Source organism: Dipodomys spectabilis, unplaced genomic scaffold (genome assembly GCF_019054845.1).
Source record: "Dipodomys spectabilis isolate Male_0828 unplaced genomic scaffold, ASM1905484v1 ptg000160l, whole genome shotgun sequence".
NCBI lineage: Eukaryota > Metazoa > Chordata > Mammalia > Rodentia > Heteromyidae > Dipodomys > Dipodomys spectabilis.
The window spans coordinates 1,160,020-1,162,859 of record NW_024870837.1 but is presented as its reverse complement, the minus strand read 5'-3'; positions in this window follow the sequence as shown (position 1 = coordinate 1,162,859).

Genomic DNA, 2,840 nt, shown 5'->3' with positions numbered 1-2,840 from the left:
AGGAGCAAGTACAATTAGAATACTCAATGTACACATTTGAGAAAAGAATTGGTATATCAGAAATAAATCTTGGAGAAGGGGGTGGTTGAGAATGATAGAAGGAGTCACTGTGATCCAGGAGCAATGGATAATTAGGTGGACATATTTAATTGTAAGACACTTGCACAAACTTTGGAAATTCAGTTAAAAAACACAAAAACAAACAAAAACACAAAAAATCACAACCAAACAGCAATCTCTAGAGAGTATGAATATGAGCTCTCAAAAATTTTAAGCAGTTAATGGAGGGAAGTCTTGGTAAAAGCAAACAAAACTGTTCGAAGAGGGCAGTTTGGCGTAGAGGAGGATTCTGAACAGATTTAAATAGATTATCTAAGGTTATAAATCACCTACATCTGCTGCAAATATTATCTTTCTTCTATGAGTTCTCTTTGTCTGAACTGGATACTCCAGTACTGAGCCACAACTGATAGCTTGTGAAGATGGAATGTAAGAAACAAGCTGGACCTGTTGCAACAATGAGAAGTACAAAATGTCATGTCAAAACCAGCTTTACAATGTCGGGGGGGGGGAGGGGGGATATGATTGGGTGGGGGGATGGGGGAGGCTGGGAAGGGAGGTGAAGGGTAAACAAAGGAGGAGGCTGCAATGCTTGGTAAGAAATGTATGCATTATCCTGACCATGTAATTGTAACCCCTCTGTACAGTATGTTCTCAAATAAAATAAAATAAAATTAAAAAAAATAAATAAATAAAAATAAAATAAAATAAAAAAAAAAAAGAAACAAGCTGAAGAACCCATTACTCCACTATAGAAAAAAAATCCTCTATTTTTTCTCTCATCTCTCTTCACTACTTTTTATTCATAATGTAAGTCCATTAAACTTTCATCTTGCATTTGGTTGCCATGAAACAATATCTATGTCAATGAGGACAAATCTAATGCCAAATTTGTCTCCAGAAAACCAGTCCAAGAAGCTGAGACACAAATACTTGGCTATTTTTTTTCTTTTTTCTTTTACATCGAAAGTCTTCTTGTGTTTAAATTGCCCAGAAAAATAAGTACTCCATCACTTTTTGTTTCAATCAATTTTAACCTCAAGGATATATTTTGCTAACAAGATGCTCAGAGGAAACCAAAAAATACTCCGTTTTTATCTTCTCTCTTAAGAATCTCCTTAGATACCATATCACGAACAGTGAAGTTATTCTCTGCAAAACTATTTCAGTATATTATTTTTCTCTTGTTCTTGCATTTGCTCACCAAGATGTATGGAGAAGAATCGAGTTAAATCACCCATACCTTGGAAGACAGGTTGGTTACAAAAGAACAACGCTTCTGTGTCCTAGTTCTATGTCCTCCTCTTAGCTCTTTCCTAATTTCCAATTAATCACAGCTTCTTGGCTTGAAGTCTAGTGAAGCCTCAGCCACAGCTACATCTTCATAGTTTCTCTTTTAAAGCTCTTTTAAGTTGCCTCATTTGGATGTGGAATTTATTTTCACGTCTTCATTCAATCAGTTCTGCATTGTAGTGAGCCAAATAGACTCTGTAAAATGACTTTAGGTAGCAAAAATATTAAGACAATTTATATTGGCCTCCCTCTACTGCTGAAGCCAATACACTTAGCTAGGGCTTCTAAGAACACTATTTTCTAAACTTTCTCATTTGCTAAATTCTATTCTGAACCCAAAACTTTTTTGGGGGGTTGGGGGGTCCGGTCATGGGGCCTGAAACTCTGGGCCTGGGCACTGTCCCTCAGCTCTTCAGTTCAAGGCAAGCGCTCTACCACAGAGCCACCTTCCCAGTTCCTGAACCCAAAACTTTTGGCTTATGTAATTAGAGAATTCTTCACTATCTCATGTTAATAAGGATATTATATTTTGTGAGCCACTTAGAAATATGAAATCATTGGTTTGAAGTACCCAATCACATCTTTTTCTGTATTTTAGTGCTTTACATGCAAAGACATCGTGGAAAGTATTACAAACAAAAGTGTAAACCCAATACCCTCTTTCATTGTAGAGGGCATTTTCTCCCTAAATATATTGACCCAAATTATCTTGTTTGTTTTTTTTTTGGGGGGGGGGGGTCCGGTCCTGGGGCCTGAACTCTGGGCCTGGGTGCTGTCCCTCTGCTCTTCAGCTCAAGGTTAGCACTCTACCACTTGAGCAACAGCACCACTTCCAGCTTTTTCTTTTTGCTTATTTGGTGGTGACGAATCGAAACCAGGGCCTCAGACACGCAAGGCAAGATCTCCACCACTGAGCCACCTTCCCAGCCCGACCTAAACTATCTGTTTGATAATTAAAAGTTGATTCACAAATTTTGATGTCTTAATTTTTTTAAGAATTTGAATTTAAATTCCACTACAACCTTGTTTCACACAGTGAGAGTATATTTCCTGGGTAATGACAATTGTCAAGGGAACCTACAGGATTTATAGCAAGTTTTCTGAGGTTTGTTTGTTTAGTGGCAAAAAGAGCCATCTTTACCCACATTGCTTCCTCTATACTAAGTCATCATGGATTTCTTTGCATGAAAGCCTCTTTTCCCAGGCAATTTTAAATTTTCTTTTTTTTTTTTTTTTAATTTTATTTTCTTTTAATTGAGAACATACTGTACAGAGGGGTTACAATTACATGGGCAGGAAAATGCATACATTTCTTACCAAGCATTGCAACCTCCTCCTTTGTTTACCCTTCACCTCCCTTCCCAGCCTCCCCCTTCCCCCCCACCCAATCATACCCCCCTCCCCCCCCCCACCGACATTGTAAAGCTGGTTTTGACATGACATTTTGTACTTCTCATTGTTGCAACAGGTCCACCTGAATCCTTAAA